The 22,977-nt window shown below is 39.6% G+C and overlaps 1 protein-coding gene across 13 annotated transcripts in view; it reads left to right on the top strand.

The window, feature by feature from the left end:
• Plcb4 (phospholipase C beta 4) overlaps positions 1 to 22,977 on the top strand; it is a 394,666-nt gene that overhangs the window by 66,755 nt on the left and 304,934 nt on the right. For 2 of the 13 annotated variants that reach the window (XM_071608744.1, XM_071608742.1), the window contains exon 2: positions 578 to 692. The exons of the other annotated variants lie outside the window; for them this stretch is intronic. The gene's annotated coding sequence lies outside the window, so the exon portion shown is untranslated. The remainder of the gene's footprint in view (positions 1 to 577; positions 693 to 22,977) is intronic. 13 annotated transcript variants of the gene reach the window in all.

Raw genomic sequence — 22,977 nt, 5'->3', positions numbered from 1 at the left:
GGTGCTACTTACTGCTTTCTAGGAGTAGAGTCTAGGATGCTGTTAAGCATCCTGCAATGCACAGGACAACCCCCACCATGGTAAGGAATCATCCAGCACAAGCTGTTTGTATTGCCACTGTTGAGAGACCTTGCTGTAGGGCAAGGCTCAGTCTTCTACCTGTTGTTGCCCTTTCTGATCTCACATCTCTGACCGCTCATGCATCTTCCTTCAGCAGTGCCAAGCAGCTTCCTGTTTTCATATCTTCTTGCCTTTGTGGGTCTTTGCTTATGTTGTTCCCACAGTCTAGAATATTGGAATACCCTTTCTCTGGTGGTAATCATTCCTCGTGATAGATTTATGACTCTGTTTTGTGCGTACTTCCGCTTCTCTGATTACACTGAGTTGCATGATTACTTTTTAAAATCTATTGTCCCTACAAACTTGTAAGTATAAGGTTGCTAGGACCAACTTACATGGCTAGTAAATGTTTAAGTGAATGGGTGAATGTTTGAGTGAGAACACAACTGGAAAATAGGTTGAAGTTGCAAGGGTTCATGGCAGTGTGTGGCCCACCTTCCATCAATTTTCTTTCTAGTGGGTGAATTATTCCTGCAAAGACTCTGTGGACAACAATTGTCCCTGCTGTACATGGTTTTGAGGGGTCAGAGAACCAGAGGATGAAGATGTGAGATCAGAAATGGCGACAACAGGTAGGAAACTAACCCTTGCCTCACAGTGAGGTCTCTCAATAGTGCCAATGCAGACAGGTTGTGCTGGACGATTCCTTGCTGTGGCTGGGGGTGTCCTGTGCATTGCAGTATGTTTAACAGTATCTTAGACTCTACTCCTAGAAAATAGTTCTGATGTAATTGTACTTCATGGTGATTCTGCCTCTGAATCCTACTTCTAGTGCCTGATCCTTACCTAGATGGCTTTGTGCATAGCTCCTGGCACACCCTGACACCCTTAGCATTTCTTCCACAGGTACTCTATGGAGCATACATTATGCTCCAGGGCTTGTCTTGGCAATAGGGACATAGAGATGGGCCAGACCAGACATAGTGCCTGCCCTTATGTAGAAATACTGTCATACTTGGTCCTCCTTCAGTTATTCCTGATTCAGTCCAGCTTCTCATCCACACATATGATCCACTGTCACCCCTTGCCTTTCTGTCATTGGTATCATTGATTTCTAAGTGCCTGGATGGCAGTGATAGCCCATGGACCTCTTTTTATCCCTTTATTAGGTATCAAGATCAACTTATGGGGTGGTGGTAGGAGGCTGGAGGGAACAGAGAGACAGCTTCAGATACACAAGCGGTGGGGAGACAGCTTCATGCCCCAGATGGCTACTTGTAAGGACTGGGGAGGGCAGGATTTTTAGATGAGTGAAGGAGTGGTTCAAGACACTACCTTTTGCCCTAAACCATATTACCATTAATTTAACCTAATATAGATCTATTGTTTTCCATCTTGTTTGTACATCAGTCTCGCCTAAGCCTCTTCTTAAAAATATTGTTGTTGGAATTTAACCCCGAAGATGTTATAATGGGTATAGTGTATGTCCTGGGCAGTGGAATTTTTTAAAGTTTCTCAGATCAATCTATCGTGTACCCAACTTTGAGAACCATTGATATAATTTAAAGTTAATCATGGTAATGTTTCCAAAGTGATATAATACTTATTGAGAATTTTGTAATTTTAATGTACATAATAAATTAGCAGTTGTAATGTTCAAATTTATAATTTAAATATGATAATTTAAAATCTAACTTTTTGGTAAATAATATTGTATAGCCTTCTTCTTTCCCTTATCCTCTCCCATGACCCTGAAACTTAGAAAAAAATATCACAGAGAAGCAGCTGACCAGTCTTCATATTGGAGGAAGTTGGAAGGAAACCATTTTTTTTAGATAATGTGCCCATGAAGAGACTAAATTAGAATATTTTTTTCTTGGTTCCCATTTGCTTCTGTTTCCAAAACCTACGACCTTAAGAAATGAGTTGAAAGAACCCGCAGGGTCCCAAATATTCCTTCAAAGAGGCTCCTCATTATTTTTCAGAGTTTTCATTTTATTACAGATGATGCATTTGTTACGAATGTGCCAGTTAAGAAGAATGTGAAAGAATTTCTGAATCCCTTCTAATCATCTTCCCCATTCTAGGTCCTCCAGGTCCTGCCCACATGTGTTTGGATTCCCTTTTATGTTTCCAAATATTGGTGAGAAGCGGTCTTGCCCACCTGTCAGACTGGTCATGTTGATGACTGGTGATTGGGAATGAATTTGCTATTATTTCAAATATGAGAGCTACAAATGGGAGTCTCATCCTTTCCATGGTACTGCATGACCAGCACTGAATTTATTTTTTGTTTGTTTTATTGTGCTTTGTTTTAAAGAATGTCCAGGACCCAGTGACTTTTGCCTGTGAGTGGGTAAGCACTGCTATTGAATGGCTGATTTTGGCAGAAGGCTATATTTTCCAACACCAAATTATAACCATCTTAACTTAACAGAATTTTAGATTACTGTATTCTGTTTCATTTCAGGAGGGAATATTAGAAGCAATTGTCAGGATAATATGGATAGTGTGAAGTTCACATTTCTTCACAATAAATGCATATATATAAAAAATCATATATTTTTAAAAGAACAACTAAGGATCAGTTTTTTTTTTTTTTAACGTGGTCCATCCACATTGTGGACTGTTTTTTAAAAAATTTTTTTTTAGAACTTTATCTGTCTATTTATTTATTTATTTAATGTGATGCTGAGGATCAACCCATGCTAGGCAAGCATTCTACCACTGAGCTACAACCCCAGCCCCTCATTGTTTATGGAATGTCCCAGGTTCACCCTTCTTGGATGTGCCATTCTGAGTAGAAGAGATGGGAGGGAGGAATTATTTGCCTAAGGAGACATTTGAAGTTACAGCAGAACCAGAACCATAGAACAAGACAGGCTTTGTCTCTTAAGGGCATTAATTTACAAGAAATATTTAGTCTTGGATGTTTTTTCCAGTCTTTGTTATTTTTATAGTTATACTCTATAATAGATTAAGAAGCCTGCCAGTAGATGCTCATATGAAATTCATGAATGTGAAGATAATTGCTTATATTTGTGCTGCCAAATCTTGGAAATTTGGTTAGAAATCATATGTAATTGCCATTTGGTTGAGAGCTTAAACTCTTAATTTCTTAAAGTTATTTATTTATTTTCTTTATTGTGATATAATAGTACTTTTTGACTTTTTCTGTATTACCTAAGTTTTTTTAAGCTATTCTGAAGGATGAAGTTTAATGTCACTTCTAGTACTGGCCCACATGATTTATGCCCCTTTAGTAAATTTTTAATAAACTTTAAAGCTGGAAAGAAACTTGGAGATCCTCTTATGGCAATTCACTTGACAGATGAGAAAGTTGAGCCCCAGGGAGCTGGGCATCTTTGCTGGATTCACAGAGATGGTCTGAAGCCAAGTTGGCCACTAGAAGTCAAATATTTGACTCCACACTGAGTTCATTTTAACTTTGGTGGAGAATAAAAACTGCAGATATTGTCTTAGGTTGGTTTCTCCCATAGCTGGTTTGACAAGGTTTAGCATATAAGTAGCTTACCACCACCACTTGAGGTGGTGGTCCCAGGAAACACCAGCACCAGACTTGAGGAAATGAGGAAAGAAAGCAAAGGCAGCCATGCCTTCTACAGTGGGTGACTGAGGCGTCTGTGTGCTGGGCACCTTTTTGGAGGCTGCAGGACCACATTTCAGTGTTATTCCACTGGGGAGGCGAGGAGTGGGGCTATTGGTTTGGCACCTCCTGGGTCAGTGTTTTAGGACTTCTCCTGATAACCTCTCTCTCAACACTTGTTTTAGTCAGCTTTTGCTTCACTGCGACCAAAAGATTTGACAAGAACAATTAGAGACGCAAAAGTTTATTTTGGCTTACAGTTCCAGAGGTTCAGTGAACGGTTGGCCGAGTCTATAGCTCCGGGCCCAAGGAGATGTAGACCATCATGAGAAAGGCGTGGCAGAGGAAGACAGCTGAGAACACAATGGCCAGGAAGCAGAGCTCTGCTCACCAGGGACAAAACTCAAACCCCAAAGGTATACCCCCAGCAATCTATTTCCTCCAATCCCATCCTACCTGTCTAATCACCACCCAGTTAATCCATCTCAGTGGATTAATCCACTGATTAGATTGCATTTCATAATCTATAGTCATTTCACCTCTGAACATTCTTGCATTGCTTTGTACATGGGCTTTTGAGGGTTACTCCATATCTAAACCATAATTGGAAAGCCCACTGTCAAGAGTCTTGATTCCTAGATTGAGACCTTTCCAGTGAACTTGGGACCTGAGTCAATAGGAATGTGGAGGGATGGGGTAGATCACTGGCAACTTCTGCAGGCTGTCACTCACTCAGACAAAAGGAAAAAGGTTGTCAACGGAGCTGCTACACTGGATGCTCTTCTGATAGGACAGACACCTTGTCTGTATGCTTCGTGCTCTCATATAGGAAAAATGGGACTGAGAAATAAATATTGAATTTGAAGCTATTGATGTAGTAAATTATCTGTTTGACACTCCAAAGTGTCCACTTTCTCCAGCCTGTTCTTTCCAAGGCTGAGGGCAGATTGCTGCATTGGGGGCTTCCTGACCTTCTGGCTTCTGGAAGGCAGTGGCAAGTTCTAGAGGAGACTGGAAGGAAGGGAGTCATGAGGTGAAGGCGTTGATTCCACAAGATTTCTTCTTGCCAGAATGCTGTTGTCTGTCTCTGTCCTTCTCCTGGAAGCTATTGAGACTATCAGGAGGCCCTTTGCTATAGCTACAGCTGCCTTTTCTGGATTACTATGGCTCTGTCCTCTTGCCACTACAGACTTAGGACACTTCACATTCCCTGGTTGGTTTCCCTATGTCCTACCACACCTGGTAAATAGCACTTAACAAACTCCTTTAGTTGTCTTACTCAAGCATCCCATCTGTTTCCTGCTGGGACCTCAACTGAGGTACCATCTTGGAGGCATTTGCTCTCTAGACAGAATTAGATGAAGTGAAACAGCTAGAGATGTTATGAAGATATAAGATAATGAAGCATAAGATGTACTTGAGCCCTAAGGACACTCAGCATGTAGGATGCATTAACAGAAGAAGATATCTTTGGAGGAGTACCTTAGGAGGTAATTGGTAACATGGTTTCTTTTCTGCTCTGTGGGTAGGCCTGTTTGAGTAGTGGATTGAAAATCAGAAACTCTGCCTTATTATGATCATGCACGGTTAATTACGATGTATTTAAGTCTATAAGGTGAAATAGTATATAATTCAGAGAAACAGAAGGGTACAGTTGGGTCTCTCTGTCTGGAAATTTTAGAGATTTGTCTCATGTAAGTATTTTAGATAACTAAGTATTTTCCTCTTAATTTCTTCTATTTCTCATCCATCCAGTGGGTTATAATTCAGTTTTTGAGATTTTATTTTTAGACAACTGTTATGAAAGGCATTTCAGGCTGCTTAGAAAAAGACACTGTAGCAACAGAAAACACTCATTCTGTAGAAATTTACCATGAACTTAAGAATGAATAGTGTTTGATCATTGCTTTCAAGGAAATCACAATGCAGTCAAGAAAATAGAATTTCACATGTATAATAACATATACCAAGTATAACAATAAATGTTTCATATTATTTTATATATAGTGTTATATGTCTCTAAATGAAGGTATAGTTAAATCAAGAAAAGGCAGAGAGGTTAGTGAGCAACAGAAAATGCTTCATAGAGCAAGTGACATTGAGTTGGTTCTTGAAGGATGATAATGAGCTTATCCGGGAGATAAAGAAAGATGGAAGAAAAGAAGGTGTGGAGTTTCCTGTTGGTTTGAGAGTTAGTGAAGCATATGATTTGGCCAAAGTTCTGGTGGCCTTTGGAGGAGTGCCTGGACTTAAGTCCAAGGATAAAATGGTAATCCGATCCTTAATAATCACTGTTACTTTAAATAATACAGATTGCACACCCTCTGAAAATATTAAAGAAATCTAAGCAAACGAAAAACAATGTTTTTAAGAATCTTTAGACATTTAATGGGAAACATTACTAGACTTCAGATAGCAAATGTTCTGCACATGGAGCATGTATGTTTTTAATTCACCAACGTCTCAAAGTAGGGAGATAGACCCATTGGCATCTGCAATTAGTATGCACCTTTGCTCAGATTATTTCAAACTTATCAGTATACAGTTACCTTGTATCATTATAGAATGCCTAAAATATGGACATACAAAATGTTTTATGATGGTATGACTTTGCAATTACTAATTATTATGTTAATATCCCCATGTCACAATTACCCATCTAGCAGAACCTATCTGATACTCTTACCATAAGAAATACTTGTGCCTTATTTCTTCTAATTATGCTAGTCTCTAAAGCTTTAGGGATCAGTAATCTTGGTGTTCTCAGGTGGTCTAATTGGCAGGCTGTCTTATTGATGCCACTGCTGTGGACAGAATGAATTCATGATTGCTGCTTACTCAGTAGGACTCTGATAAATAAGAATTCCTCTGTGGAGGAATCAGCAAAAATGGTGATTAGACTAAATGAATATAATAATCCAAGATTTGTGAACAGAAACCCTTAAACTGGTCATGATACAGGCTGTTTTAATGTCAAGAAACTTGAAGTTTCATGAGTTATAGGGACAAGAACAAAGTCCAGTCAATGGAGCTGAAGTACAAAAGCCCAGAATGAGGCTTATCCTCCCTCTATGAAGGGAGTCTCTTTCTCTCTATATATTTATCTTCTTGTTCTCCTACTTGCTACACTGCTCCTCTATATTAGCTATCTCTTGCTTCCTGACAGACCACTCCAAATCTTATTGACTTGAAACTACCACCACCATTTAGCATCCTTAACAATGCTTTGAACTGACTAGGCTCAGCTGGGCAGTTCTCATGCATGTAACTCCCTACATTTGACCATAAGTAAAAGCCAGCCAACTTTGAGAAGAGGGGAAATAGATTTTACTTCTCAACAGCAAGAGCTACACGCAATTTACAACCACTATTTTATTATTATTATCATTATTATTATTTGCACATGGCCTAACATATCCTTCAGCCCCTACTATTCATGGAAACTTTTAGTTAAGTGTCAATCATCAATTGCCTATATCTTCTGTGTCTTCTAATTCAAATTCTTTCAAGACATACTTGTGTTGGTACTGGCTGTGCAGTCATCTGGACTAGAGAGGGCCAAGTCTTATGCTGCTAAGGGTTTTCTTTAAGGGATTAAAATGGAACATTCTGTCTCATAGAAGCATGATTAGTATTGGCAATGGGGGATGAGTGGAGAACGTTAGTATCCTGAACAGGAACTCTTAGTGCCTGCCCATTCCACTAAGTTTGAGGTAACTTTCTTTCATTGGTCAAGAAAGCTCTGTCTGACTTATCTTCTGCCTTACAACTTTTTCTTGAGCCATTTTCTCCTATATTCTCCAGCTTCTTCATTTTTTCTTTACCGTTCCTCCAATGTGTCTCTCCCCTCTGTACTCTGTGTCCGTCCATGTCACTGAGATGAGAAGATTCTCTTCTCTCTCCTCACCTCTGTCTGTCACATAACTTCTAACTTACTTTCCAAATATCAACTTAAATATCACTTCTTGAGGGGGATCATGAAACCTTCTGGATTAAATCTCATCTCCTGTTCCATCTCCATTTCCTTCATCACACTAATCTCACTTTGTAACTTTACCTCTGTGTGACTACTTGGTTGCTGTTTACCTTCCACTATAGGCTCTAAAAGGCCCAGGAATGCTGCTGTCATCCCCTGAGCGGTAGTGGCTGTGCTTAGTTTGTGTTTGACACATATTTATTATTTATACCAATGAAAAATTGGAGGCAGTTGCCTTGAAAAAGAGGATTAAGGGGAAGAAGTTAAGAGTAGCCTTGTTTTGAGGGATATCAGGACATAGTTTCATAGGGACTCCTTCCATTTGATGGTGATTTCTTGCGAGTTAGTGAAGTCCTATCATGAAGAACATAAGGATGGAGCCTGCGTGGTGTTTTTTGAAATGTAGCAGGAATTCCTTCTCCGAGATGAACCATAAATTCCTGGTTAAAAGCCAGGATTTTTGCTTCCATCATCCTGTGGCCCCTGATCTATACATAGAGATCTCAGTGATAGCCCAACTTTGTGATTGTTGGGCTAGAACTGCTCATTCCATTCCCATTTACTCTCCCATGAAACCAGTAACATGTTTGACTGAAAGCCAAAGATTGGCTAGATTATATTTTGGGATATGATGTGCCTGCTGAGCATAATCTCCGTGAGATCATCTTTGTTCTTCTGTGGCATGTTATTTATCTAAAAGAAAAGTTAGTGGAAAAATCAAAATGGCAGAAGGGACACAGAAAGTTGGAGTAGGAAATAAGATTTTTGTTTTGTTCAAATATTTTGTAGTTTGAATTCTAGGATTTTTCAATCCCCATTTTTAATGATTGGGATAAAAGATAAAGGCAAACATATCGGTTCATTTAATACAGTAAAATAATTTCATAACTTTACTGAAAGCCTTGGTCTTTGTTGAGGACCAAGCCTTTAATTCATGGACCTTTGAGGGGATGTTCAAGATCCAAACTATAGCAGATTTTTAAGTAGGAAAGTAATGAATAATTGTAAATTTGCTACTAATTTAATATTTCAATTCATTTATTTAGTTAATTTATTTTACTGAAATAATTTAAATATGTATTGAATTATGTGTGTGTGTGTGTGTGTCCATGGAGGATATAAAAACGAATAGCAGTTGGTATATGATCTTGAAGTTTATATGTACTCAGCAAATCTAGTGTGCACCTCTGATATGAGTTTCTACGGAAAGATTCTAATCAAGAGGATTTGAAGAGGGATGGAGTAGTTGTGGTGTTTGTATACTGGGGTCATAATTTGAGCTGAGTCTCCATGGATGAGTAGACTTAGAAAAAGTTGAGCCCAAAAGAGAGAGGAGAAAGCATTCCAGGCTCTGGGAACCTTGTGTGAAAGTTAAGGTATAAGAGTGAGCAAGAGCACCCTTTCACATTCCAGAGGCAGTGAAGACACATGGTTGGGGATGGGAGGTTACAGGGTGGAGAGCTATGGTAAGCTGCTGGGGGAGACCCTGGGAGGCCAGGGCACAGGGGTTGAATGCTTGCAAGCAGGGAACAACACTTCCTAAAGCCTGTGATTTGGGGAATTATTTCCTCTGCAGTTAGCTAAGTAGTTGTTGACGAGACAGAGGCTAGAGTCAGTGAGATTGTAGTAATAGGAGCTAAGAAGAAAGTGCATAGAATAGAGTTCATAGAAAGAACAGATGAATTTACATGTCTGGATTCACAGAAGGAAAGTGAGAAAGTGGAGAAAGAGAACTTAAACCTCAAAAAATTGGAGAACTAATTTCCATGATCACCAATACCAAGGTTAGAAATAGATGGTCACACTAAGGATGAGCGGACCAAAGGGCCAAAATATCTTAGAAACAGTGGCAGGTCACTGATTTGGTTGAAAGACTAGACATATAAATTGGTGGATCATCCATCAGTATTGAGCTAATAGCAAACAGATATTTGGAGTTTTACGGAACATTTGTATTACTCAGCTAATTTCTGTCACTGTGACAAAATAACCAAGATAATCAACATAAAACAGGAAATGGTTTGTTTCAGCTCACAGTTTCAGAGCCTAGTGTTCAGTTCATGGTTGTTTGGTTCTATTGAAAGGCAGGACATCACGATGGGGAGTGTGTGGCTGAAGAAGCTGCTAATCTCATGGTAGCTGGAAAGCAAAGAAAGAAACAGGAAGGGGACAGCGTTCCAATATTCCTTCTAAAGGCACACTCCCAATAACCCAACATTGCCCTCACTGTGTTCCACCTCTTAAAGGTTCTACCACTTCTCAGTAGGGCCAAACTGAGGACCAAATCTTCAATACATGGTACTTTGGAGGTTGTTCAAGTTCCAAACTATTGCAGAAGTCTTTTTTTTTTTTTTTTAATATTCTTTTTCTTTGTTTGTAATGTACATAGTGATTCTCTTTCCTCTCCTGGTCTTCCTTTTTCTCATCTATTTATGTATTTTTTTTTATTTGTGTATAACAGCATTTTAAATAGGCATTCTGATTTTTTTTACTTCCCTATCTTCAAATATTGACATCCAGTTCATCAGTAACTGCTATTTATTCTGCATTCAAACATAAACATATCCCCAAGTTAGCATTTGGATTACCCTTGTCTTGACCTCTGTTGTTACCACCATTTCCCTTTGCCTGGATTCTGCTATAGCCTTCTAACTGGTCTCCCTTGCTACATCCTCACCCTCTGGCAGTCTGCTCTCAACACAGCAGCCCAAGCGATTCTCCTAAAATAAGTCAGATAATGTCACTTTCCTCCAAGTTTACAGTGGTTTTCCACCTCTTTCAGAACAGGAGCCAAAGCCCTTCCCAGGGCCTTCAGGGTCTGGCACGATCCCTTCCTTGCTATCTTACTGACTTCATCTGTTACTACCGTCTCTCTTGTTCACTCCATGTTGGCCACCCTTGCCAACTGCTGTTTCTCGCATGCCAGACATACCTCCTCCCAGAGCCTTTGCGTGTTCTTTCTTTGACTGGAAAGCTTTCTTCCCCAAATCTGTAAGACCTGTCTCCTCACTTCCTTAAAATCTTTGCCAGAATGGTTTTTCTTTTACCTTTCTGTTTTAACATTTCCATCTCTTAGGCTGGTATTGCTGTCCCCCCGCCCTTTTTTTTTTTCCTTCATAGCCTTTCCTATCTTCTAATATTCATATTTAGAAAAAATATATGTGTCTTCAGTCTCTTCCTACAGGAATGAAGTTCTGTGAAAACAGAGATTTGTGTTTATACCGTGCACTCTGGCATTCAATGCCTAGAACAGGGCCAGGTACTCAGTAAACATTTGTTGAATGGGTGGAACAAATTCTGTTAGAAGCTTCTTCTTCAGTGGAATCATGACTTCCTTGAGATCAGCTCTCTTTGTATTCAGGCATAGTCATAAGTGAATAGAAACTCAAGTATAAAATCATAACCTTTTGAATTATCTAATTCCAGAGAATTTCATTACTTTAACATAGAACATTTAAAAAATGATGGAGAGGAGGTTTGGAAGAAGAAGAGTTTTGATTCATTTAGTCAAGTCTCCTCTTTGGGCTTCAGAATCCTTGTAGCAGTTTGGCAGTTCTTTCATTATTACTAAGATTATAAATTGGATGCTATTTGAAAATTTGGCCTTTAAACTTGCAGCTGATGTTTTAGGAGATTATACAGTACAGGGTACAGAAATTGCTGGGCGGCCTGCAACTATTCATGGCCAATTAAGGAACAGCATTGGCAAGAAGTGCAGGGTGGATGTGGTTGTGCTTTGTGTGAATCCTGTGGCTGCGGTTCACATTTCAGGGATTAGCCGGCTGGATTTCCTTCTGCAAAAAAGAATCTTGATTTGGTTACCTGGTGGGAGCTTTTTATAAATGAAGAGAATAAACAACCCTGGGGGATTTAACTTTGTAAGGGAGTTAAAGAGAGAAAGGGAAGAACCAAGTTAAGAAATTAGTCTTTATTTGGGAGCATTGACTAGAGAGGTCCCTCTGAAGTTTGCTTTTGGTTTTATTTGGTATCACTTTCATTTCTTCCCAGGGGATGCAGCTGTCTTTTGAAAGAATGCATGCAGAAAAACAGGCTGGAGGAGGCAGAAATGAATTTTTCAAAGTTTAAAAAGTTCTCAAAGGACAGAACCGCCCAGAGAAGCTGGGCTTTGCCACAACTTGAAGGCTGCTACCTAGGAGAACTACTGTGTCTCCTGCAGTTACCACTGATGTGTGTGTTGGGGGCACAACTAATGACCAGGGTCTTCTATTTTTATGTGGAGCTTTTAAAAGGATTTTAGACAGGAGCGAAAGAAGACACAAAGGCATCTGAAAAAAATTACCTTTTGAATTACCTAGCTCTAGATATTCTATTTTTCCTAAATTTCAGGGTTAAAACAATCCATAGAGAATTGTTTTGGAGTTTTCTGGCTTATGAAAATACTGTACAGCCCTTGTTTTCAGATACAGGGGTCAAAAGAAAGTTCACATTAAATTAAATCCGAGAGAACAAGGCTCCACACATACACAGCCAAAAGTTCATCCATGTGACATTTCCTAAGGCTACTGCATGGTGTCACTGAAAGGATGTTTTAATCAATGACAACTGTTTTCCCAGCTCGGCCTAAAAGCGCTTGAGGTATATTGGGTATTGAGTCTGGGGTCAAAAGGCACAAGAAGAAACATCAGAGATGAAGGCTTTGTCAGTTTTAAAAACGTCTCCGCTCTGTTTGCACTCATTTCTGTCCTCTTTAAAGAAAATAACTTTATGTCCAAGGTGAAAGTTGATGAGAACAAAAGTATTTCTTCCGTGAGTTGTGTAATCAGAACAAGAAATCTGGACCACTGGGTGCTAGGGAAAGTCCTTCTCGGCATCTCCCCTGCTCCAGAGAAGCCACTTCCATTACATTTAGCACAATTCTTGGAGCAAATCCTCCACCTTCAGAAATGACTTACAATGTTTATCTCCCCGAACTAAAACAGCCATCTTCAGCAACTATATTTTGTTTTATTCTTATCTGGAAAAGAAAGACACTAATATGTCCTACTTTTTCTTTCTTTCTTTCTTTTTCTGGTTGTCTTTTATATTTTTGACAAGTGCCCATACTTTAAAAAATGTGTGTCTCCATCTATTCTTAGTTTATATACTCAATTTTATCCAGCTGATAAAACTGTGAAGGTTCTTTTTTTCTTCTTTTCCCTGCTGCCTCATGCTTAGAATTATCTTTTTCCCCCCTATTTTAAGTTGGGCGGGGAGAAGGTAAGGAGAGATTGTACAGCAAAAATAAGTCATTTTGTATTCAGTGGCTCATCTTATTTGCTCATTTCTACTACCACCTATCCATTTATTCTTCTGGCTGTGTACCACTCATCCAGTACTCACCAATCATCTTCTGTGAGCCACCTAAAGTGGGATAAGTAAGGATCTCTCCTATTAGAATCTGGACCAAATGCTAGGAATTTATAGTGGGAAAATGTTCATATCACATAAATTTTATCATGGGATGGTCTTATATCCTGTTCCTGGGGGTTTCCGGGAAAGCTTCCAGAAAGATGTACAGTCTCAACCAATACATGAAGAATGAATGAAGTTAGCTGGACAAAACCTGTGTGTTTGGACTTCAGTGTGGCTAAGAGTGAGGAGTTTTCAGAAGAAACTTCATGCTCAGCAGGTTGCATATTATGTGATTGTGGTATTTCTGAAGTTCTTGCAAATTTAGAACACCTGCAATTCAAGAACTATCCTGTCAAAAGATGGTGGGTATTTATTTCCATTTACCAGCTAAAAGGGTGCCACCTTGTGGCCACTTTGCAAACAGTTTAGAGTTCCCTGCTCAGCCAGCATCAAAAGTAGAGTTCTTGAAGAATTTTAGTATGTTGGGGGCATTTTATTGATTCAGTGTGAGAACATACTAATGATTTTATATGATATTATTTAAAAGCTTCATAATTGAGGTTCCCACAGAATATGACCAAAGTGGAGAGTTTCACAGCCCATTAGATAGAATTAAAAGTAGTTCAAGATGCATAATATGTACACATAGGAGTAGGAGTTGGGTAGACAGAAGATGAAATGGATAAGGAGAGTGGCCAGATCATCAGAGGCTCATTAATCATGTTAAAAGACAAAGTCAGGAAAAATAAAATTGTAAACAGTTGATTTGAGCAAAAAAAAAAAAAAAAAAAAAAAGACAGAAATTAGGCTACGTGTCGTTTTTATATATTATTTTGGGACACTCATCCTTTGTTTCTAATTAGACTCTGGCTATAAACAAACTATATAAGTTTTTGTGATGTCAGAATGTTTTAAGGTGTTTTGTTTGTTTATAAAATAGTCCACTAACTTTATCTTGGAAGACAAAATAAAATACATGGCTAACTAGCAAGAAGGTTGGATAGAGCTTCAACCCAGACTTGGGGTATGAGACTGGGGGAGAATTTGGTTAGGGAGTCAAGTTTGGGGGTCTGTGGTAAAATAAGAGATGGGAAACATGGCTTAGACAAAGTGATTGCTTTATTGTGGGATTATCTAGAACCTTAAAAGTAGCAATGTGTGTTAAGATTGCAGGATGTCCTAAACCTTTTTGGCACTAAGGAATCTTTGTTCTGGAAATAGTCACTCTGGTTGAGGACTGGCAGTCCAGGGAGTGTGTATCTGTTACCTATTGCCACAATAATGCTGCAAAACAAGTAACCACAAATTTCAGTGGAATACAATAATAAAAATATATTTACCTTAGAAGTTAGAGTGATTCAGCTGATTTTAATCTGGGCTCGGCTGATTTCACCTGATCTCTATGTCTGTTTGTCTGTGGTTTGGGCAGGCAGCTCTGCTGATCTTGGGTGGGTTTGTCTACATGTCTAGGAGCTCAGTTGGCTCTTGGTTGATCTAGGATGGCTGTAGCTAGGAAAACTGAGATGATTCATCTCTGCTATATGTGTCTCTCATCCTCAAGCAAGCTGGACCTAGCATGTTCTCTTGGGTGTGGCAGAGGGGCAAGAATGGATGCAAACTCAGTTATGTAAGCATGTTTAAAGCCCTTGCTTCCATCACATATGCTAATATCCTGTGGACCAAAGGCAGCTGTGACTAATGACAAGGTAGGAGGGCATTCCAAGATTACATGGCAGAAAGTATGGATATGGGGAAGGAGAAAAATTGGGCTCTTTCTACAGTCAGACTTCCTACAACCCGATGCAGGAATTGCTGGGTAAGATGACAGTCAACTGGAAAAAGAAAGAGGTCAGACTTTTCTCTATGCCATGACCAGAAACTGAATTTTAATTCTGGTAAGCAGCCTCACAGTTAGGTGTTGGGGCCATGTTAAGGAAGGGGGCGTTCATCTGGTTCTGCAAAGGGATTGTGTTATCTTTCTGTGGAATCATTCCATTCTGGCATGAAAGGATTGTGGACTTCATCGAGTTCTAGTTGCGTCATGTCAGAAATGAGAAAACAGGGGCCCAGAGAAGATAATTGACCTGCTCCAAACAGCTAGCTAGAAACAAAGCAGGGTCTCACAGCCAGGTCCTCTCTCAAGCCATTTGGGCCTCAAAGAAGCTTTGTCAGAGGGTGGAAAAGACTGAAATAAATTTGTAATCTTTATGTATGACCAAATCCTATTCCTCCGGCAGGGACTGTGGTATAAGTGACTTTTAAAATAGAGGAATACTGGAGAGTAGTCATGTCTTGCAAGATGTCTTTGGGAGGACAAAGGGCAAGGATAGTTCAGCACTGAGTGGTTGCTGAGCAAGTTGCTGGAGCTCTATGGTAATATGTTGTTTGTTTTCAGAGATTTTTCTCTCCTCCACCCCTTCCTCCAAAGAATTTCTGCTGAATCAACAGAGGACTTCTGAGCAGAGAGGAAAGAATTTGTATTGTATCTTCTGTCTTGTCAAATAGCAGATAAAATTGTGAAGGCAAATCTAGTCTTCTAAAATAGCAGGTACATTAATTTAGCTGTCAATGACAGGGAACAATTTGTGCTAAATAAGTAAAATGTTGATAATGAAATGCTACTCATTTAAGCACTATCAAATAAACTAGCTATTTTTATGATGGAAATACTTTTAAAGCACCACAATTATTTTCTTGATTGACTAAACAGAGTAACTGAAACATCTCAACCACACCTTCTTAGATATCAGGTTTTGAACTGGGCAGTAATATAGTACCATGCCTTATAAAGAGGCATCCTTCCTGTTATGTTTGCTTAGGTTTCCTGGCTACATGCCATTGAATTGTTTTAGACATACCTGCTTTTGAAAAATTCTATTTTATTCTCAGACTGTTTCTCTATGCTTCTTCATTATCAGTTATCAGCTCTATTTGGTGGCTGCTATAATATAGATTTGTTCTCAGATATATTCTTTGGCTGGGTCCAATGGCACACAGTTGTAATTCCTCCTCCAAGGCAGGAGGATGACAAGTTGGAGGGCAGCCTCAATAACTTAGTGAGACCCTATCTCAAAATGAAAAAGGGCTGGGGATGTAGCTCAGAGATGAAGCACATCAATTAAAAAAAAAAAAAAAAGTTCTACATATCACAAGGAACTACATTTCCCACGCTCCCTGGTGCTTGGGATTCCAGGTAGGTTTGGCCAATGGACCACTGGAGGTAAACTACTAAAGGTCAAGGTGTCTTTTTCCAGCTTTCTGCCTTCTTTGTTGACTCTAGAAATAGCTGTGTCTCTTCCAAGGCTTCTGCCCTCATCTATGCAGTAGCCGGTGCTGTCGTCCTAGTCCCTCAGTTGTCCCCAGCCTCTGGGTTCCATTAATACCACATTCTTCCATCAGTCTTCCTGTTAGGCAGGCTAGCAGCTCTCTACAGCTGCCAGCCCTCTTGTCTGCCTCGCTGTTCCCTCTGTGGTGTCTGAACCATTCTGTCACACCTGTAACCAGTGCTTTAGTTTGGAAGACGAGAGTAGTAGACTTTGATGACAGTTTATTGAGGTTGCCTTTTCTTGTGACTCTTTCTCTTACTTCTGATTTGCTTCTTGCAGTCTATTGTGAGGACACCATCCAGGCTACCTAGCTTTATTTTGGTCATAAAGATGGAAATGCCATGAAGCTGCAGAGCAGAGTGATTTAGAGCGCCGTCTCTGTGTCAGAATATTGGGTTTGGGTCCTAGCCACAATACTCAATGGTTGTATGACTCTGATTTGGAGAAATATTCTTTTCTTTGCTATTTTTTTATTGGTGCATTATGCTTGTACCTAATGATGGGATTTGTTCATGCATACAATATGGCGATAGTTTGGCCCAAGTAATTCCCTACTATTTTCCTTACCCCCCCTTCCCTGGTCCCTTTCCTTTATTCTTCTGACACCCTTTCCATTTTCATGTGATTTCCCCCACACAACAAGTTTTTTAACCTCTCTGAGACTTTATTTTATAATTTTGAGACATGGTCTTGCTAAGTTGCCCAGGCTGGCTTTGAACTTGCATCAACCTCCCAAGTAACTGGGATTACAGGCTTGCCCCACCATGCCTGATTTAAGATGTGCTTTTATTGCCTAAATAGTGAAAGTAATTACAGTAACTAGGCTGTCTCAATTTGGGTTTCCTGGGAAGCCAACTCCAAATTGGAGATTAGTATACAGAGGTTTATTCTGGAGTAACCTTGAGATCAACACCTGTGGAAGGGGAAGGTCATAATTGGGACTGGGCAGAGGAAGAAGCTGAGTTGAGATGCAGAGAGGCAGTCTTCACAGAAGCCATAACTGCCAGGAGCTCTGAGGCAGGTTGGGCCTTTATTCCCTCATGCTGACCTTGGGAGGTGCTTGACTTTGTTGGGGAACAGCTTGCTCAGGCTGAGGGCAGTTTCCTGGGGAGGGCTGACAGCTGCAGGCATTCAGCCTGCATTGCTCACAAGAGCCGGGGAATCCTTCCTTCAGTCCTGAAGTGGGTTCTGAGGATCACATCATGTTGGCCACAATACATCTCCAGGTGCGTAGCGTGAAAGATTAATAGCCCATCTGTGAGAACTGTGTCACTACCAAGTGCCTTGGTAAATGCTCAACAGCTTTAGTTATTATTCATGAATGCATTAAATATACAAATTCCAGTAAATGGACTTGATGATGTCTAGTTTAGTTATTTTGAGAGTTTTACTGACTTCCTCTCCATAACCCTGTCCCAGAGAGTTGAGAAAAAGCAGAATAAATGACAAGTGGATAAATGGGATTCTATGATTTCTCCACATAGACTATGAGGCACATTTGTACTTTTATCTTGCTGTTAAAGGAGTGTCTTACTCATAGGTTCTTAGATTTTTATTCTCTAAGGTAGTCCAGGTACTTAGCATCAAATTTGACACAAATTAGTACAGCTCTCATTTTTTTTTTGAACTTTTATTATGTAACCGTGGTGCTCAACATGCAGGGTCTCATCAGGATGTACGCTGAAGGTCCTCAGATTCCCTTTTAATGAGATCTGAGGTCAGTCAGGTAAAAGGACCTGCCCCAGGTCACCCAGTGAAGAAGTGACAGAGAAGTTCTCCCACCCACCGGGGCTGCCAGTTTCACTGTGAGCCTGTGCATTTAGCTACACATTTGAACGATGTAAACGGCAGTAGGGGAAACCTTCTCCTCTGAAAATAACTCTAGCAAAGTGTAGGTGTTGTTTTGGTAGAAACAGTTCAGCTGTTGCCATAAAAATCTTCCCCCAAATGGCTTTGTGAGAGCAAAGCTGTGCAGGCTCCGCTTGTGTTTATGGTGGGAGCCTTATGGCTCAGCCACAACACAAATGATTTGTTTCCCTGGCCTTGTTGGCAAAGTGATTTAATTTCTCGATTTCCTTGAAGAAGGAAATCTAAACACACACATTTCTTTTTGCAATTTTATATTTAAAGAGGAACTGCGAGGAAAAGTCAAAATGGGAAGCCCAGGTATATTTTCATTCAGTGGGTGACACAGGGAAGGGGGAGAGGTGCAGGGGTGGAATTCACTGGGTATTTTTCTTTTCCTTAAGTTTAGCTCTCTGCTCTTCAACAGGAATATTATAATCGTCTGAAGCTTCACAGGTAAGATTGATGTTTGAGTAAGTCAGTGTTTAGCTATTTCTTTATGTCTAAATAAAATAATATCTCATTTTCTACAGGAAAAGGATTTTTGTTTTCCAAATTGATAGTCACTGGAAGCCCAGGGAGCTACAAGGTTAGAAATTGATTCCTCAGAGTGTCTTCTGAGAATTCCTATTTCTTTGATATTAGAGCTACTTTTGGCTGTTCGTAACAGAAAAAAATGTAAAACAATAAGTGATTTCAACAAGATGGAAGTTCACAGTAAAGAAATTCAGCGTGAGGCTCTCCATGATTTCACAGTGTGAGCAGAGTTTATCTCTCTGTTCCAGGACCCCAATCATGTGGCTTCCATTTTCCATTAGTCATCTGGGCCAGTTGAGTTTAGGCCATCATGTCCACAGTCCAGATGTGAAGTGGAAGAAAGTGAGTCAGTCAGCTCTTTCCATTTCTGCATTTTTTTCCTGGAAGTTCCAGTTAATACTTCCAGTTTTAATGTATTAACTAGTATGTGATCACATGCTCATACCTAGGAGTATTAGTTAAGCATACTACTTGGATAAAATCATTTTACTGTTGATGAAGAAGGGAGTGGATATTGAGTGATAATTGACATGTCTGCTGCATTTGGGATTGTAATACTTATGCTGTTACCATTAAAAGGCAAATTTTGTTGGTGTGTATTCAGTACACTGATGTGCAGGATGAGCATGCAGAGATTCAATCTGGCCTCCTTCAAGGGAGGAAATAGTATTCTGAGAAGCAAACTCAGTTTACATCATTCAACTGATAGTGATATGCTTTGCACTGTGCCAGATCTTAGGCAGAGTCTAGGAGCCAGAGCAGCATTTCCCACATTTAAGTTTCCCCTTTTACTTCCCCTCCTCATTTTAAGGCTGTTAGCATTTCAAAGAAGTAGCATCTTAGGAGACTAGTTTGGGCTGCTTATCCATAGGGACTGGGAGTATAACTGTTTATAATGGTTATCTATTGTTGTACAAAGACCACAGACTTTCTTTATTGATCACAATTTCATGGGTTGACTGGGTGGTTCTATTGGCCTTGGCTGGGGCACTCTGACCACATATGTGGTCAACTGTGGTTTGGGAGGTGGCTCTCCTGATTTTGGTTGGGTATGCTTATTTGCTTGGGTGTAGCTGGGTGCTAGATGGTTTAGAATGATATCATTTGGGGACCTAGAGTTTTTCTCCATGTGATTTTTCATCCATGTGCAGGCTAGCCCCGTCTTGAGTCTAGGAGCATGATTGTATGTTGTGAGGGAAAGAGAAGAAATGCTTGAGGTCTTTTGATGCCAAAGCTCAGAATTAATATAGCCTAACTTCTGTTGGGGAGTCTAGTTGGGGATACAGACTTGTAAGTCTAAGAAATACAATATTGACAATAAGTTATGAATAAGAAGAGAGTATTTTATCAACCAATGTCAAATATCATAAATGAAGACCCTCTGTTCATTATTCCATCTCCCTTATCTTTTATGTGTTAAATTATTTGGGATATATATCTATATCTATCCCAAATAATATATAATATATATTATTATCTGTTTTTTTGAGGGATTACTGGGCTCTGGGCATTTTGAAGGTTACATTTGCAATCTATATATATATATATATATATATATATATATATATATATTATATATATATATATATATTATATATATATTATATATCTATATATAGTGCAATATTGGTATAAGTTTATCAACATGTTTAACACTTAAAGTAGTGAGTAGGAAAGACCTCTTTCTGTCCATTTGCACTGCTTCTTCGGTCAGCTACCATACATACTTCTGTTCTTACTCTCCAGTTTGTTTCAGGTAGTGCAGAAATAGTGCTATATCTTGGTTGATAAGCTCCTTAATGTTAGGCACATGTTAGTTGATAAGCTCCTTAATGTTAGGCACATGTCAAAAGATACAGTGTACCCATCCAGAAAATGGGCACATAGCCATACTTAGCTCAGTGTATTCAAGAGTCACATAGAGGACGTGTATGGCCTTTACTCAGAATACTGAACATTGGTATGGCATTATCCATGTGCTGGCTACTGTTCTGTACAACTCTATGAGCTAGTTGTTACAACAGTTCCATTCTTAGATGATGGAACTGAGACACAGAGAGCTTAAGTGATGCACAGATGTCACACAAATCTAAGGTTTGCACTCAGACCATCTTGTACTGCAGTTCTGTCTCACACCCATACTGAAGAACCATCTCTGTAGGGGGTAAGTCTGTGTCCTTTAAACCATGAGAAAAGTAAAGATTTAGCTTTGACAGAATTGAGAGGGGTGGGGAAAATGGCTTAGATTTTAGAAATTAACTTTAGACTCTTTGCATATAGCCTGCTGTGGCAATTTACAGAACTGTTTCTTGCAGGTACGTTTGACATTCAAAAGCAATCAGATCGTATTATCTGTTCTTTGAGGGATTACTGGGCTCTGGGCATCTTGAAGGTTACATTTGCAATCAGCATTAATTTCATTGTTAACCATTTTCCTTCATGTTAGGTTTCAGGATTTTTTCTGTTTCTTTTCTTTCTTTTTTTACTTTTCTCCTCTTCTTCCTCCCCCTCCTCCCCCTCCTCCTCCTTCTCTTCCTCCTCCTCCTCCTCTTCTTTCTCCTCCTCCTCCTCCTCCTCCTCCTCCTCCTCTTCTTCTTGGTCATTGTGGGCTTTAGTGGAGATGCTAATTAATGGAACTAGCTGGGTCAAGTTGATTGTTCAGAACTCATTTTAGCCCACGGAGGGTGGACATGGAACTTGGCTGAACCTCATGGGTCCTTGGTACGGGTCACCTCACCATGTTGCTCTTATGTTCTTTCCTATTTTAGTCAAAAAATTCCCATTAAATGGAATGAAATGATGAAGGCATACATTAATATGGAGTGACTTCCCTGTGCATTTCGATTCCTTCAAGATGGTCAAATTAGACTACATGAACAACTAGAGTGGGATTAAAGATGTACTTTTACCCAGTTGAGATGGTTTGATGGAATCAGGTCAGAGTCAACTTTGCTATTGGAAGATTCTTTTGTTTTTCTGTGCTGAGTCCATAACCCACCTAATATGACCTTGCAGTTTGTCAGTATTAGTGGCTCCTGTACTTTGGGAATCACTTGTCTAAAATATGAAGATGTTGTGCTCTACTCAGAAAATAGGGGAAAGTGAAGCAGAGGGATATTGAAATGAATTCAGATCTGTATTCTTCAGCCATTCAAGTAAAGGTATTGTCTGAATTATGAACCTTAAAGTCACTCATTATCTGCTCCCTTGAAGTCCCTTTTAGTTTGATTTGTGGGGGGAACTATGGGTAATTTTTATTAAAGCTTTTATCTAAGAAGATGTGGTTACCCCTGAATTTTAAACTGGACTACTTAGAATGTGGCCATACCTCCATACTCACTTGATCGTTGACACATGCCTGCTGGATGAAAGGTTCAAACACCTTAATGCTTTCAAGCACAAGTCAGAGATCACTGGGAATAGTGTCCCTCTCTTTGTTACCAAGAAGACATGATATTTGTGATTAACATAGGATAATTTTATATTTGGTTATGGTACAAAAAGTAGAACGTGCCTTTTTATCTCCCAGCTTAAAACAAATGATGAGATTTATCATGTTTTCATGTGATAAGGGATCTTCTTAATTCCCAGGCCTCTGTAGGAGCAATTGGTGGATGTAATTAAGACTCATCAATGTGAACAATAAATTAATCTGCATCAGGAGGTTCTGCTGATTATCTGATCACATAATTTTCTGGTACTTTGATTATGTTTTTCTGATGCCTTTAACACCATATGACTTCAATTCATATGATTCATATGAATTCATATGCAGATGATTCTATTAGCAATGGCTCCTCTGTACCTGGAGAGCTCAGCTTGACTAAAAAGTTTTCTCAGTCTCAAAATGGTGAACAAAAGTGCCTTCATCTTGCTCACAGGATTGTGGTTAAATATTAAGCATTAGTATTATACATGATAGCTGGAAATGGGTAGAAGATATTAAGTGTGGCTTTCCATGGCTGGAAAATCATCACAGCTGTTTTCTGTTCAGTGTCCTGGAGAACTTCAGAAAGTTTCTGGCAGACGTTATGCCTGCTGAACTGCTCACAGTTACGAAGAAAAGGTGGGCATGTTGTGGGAAGAAAAGTGTTTTTACATACTATAGTTTCCGCAGGCTCTGTCTTCAAGGAGCTACTGCTTCATTTTTAGCCTGGATGCATGGTAGCTGGATCCACCACGTTCTCAGTGGCATAATAGAGACCACTGTTTGCAGATATTGTCTGGCAGTGCCATGGTGCATTTCACTGGGTGAATAGGGAATTGTGGCCCAG

This window comes from Marmota flaviventris, chromosome 2, assembly GCF_047511675.1.
Source record: "Marmota flaviventris isolate mMarFla1 chromosome 2, mMarFla1.hap1, whole genome shotgun sequence".
Classification (NCBI taxonomy): Eukaryota; Metazoa; Chordata; class Mammalia; order Rodentia; family Sciuridae; genus Marmota; species Marmota flaviventris.
The sequence above is the reverse complement of the archived record's forward strand: the minus strand, read 5'-3'. Positions and strand labels throughout refer to the sequence as shown.